Source organism: Anguilla rostrata, chromosome 5, assembly GCF_018555375.3.
Source record: "Anguilla rostrata isolate EN2019 chromosome 5, ASM1855537v3, whole genome shotgun sequence".
NCBI lineage: Eukaryota > Metazoa > Chordata > Actinopteri > Anguilliformes > Anguillidae > Anguilla > Anguilla rostrata.
Window position 1 is genome coordinate 37,619,131 of NC_057937.1, and position 310 is coordinate 37,619,440.

Genomic DNA, 310 nt, shown 5'->3' on the forward strand with positions numbered 1-310 from the left:
TCCCCACGTGGTTCTAGGCAAAGTGAATATGAGTCAAATGAAAATAAGTAGAATGTGAGCCCCCTTTTAAAAACAAATTTAAAGTAGTCATCTCTTTCTCTGACTGCCCTTTAAAGTACAGGCTACCTTTTTTCAGAAGTCACCACACCAGCAGGGAAAAAAGCCCCCTAGATTTCTTTTTGTGGGCCAGTTTGAATCATTCTGTGCCCACAACTTGTACCAAATTTTTCTCTTGAGGCCCAAACCATGTGCAACCTGTCCATCAACCACGTCACAACAAAAAAATAATTTAAGCACACTTGCAAAATGA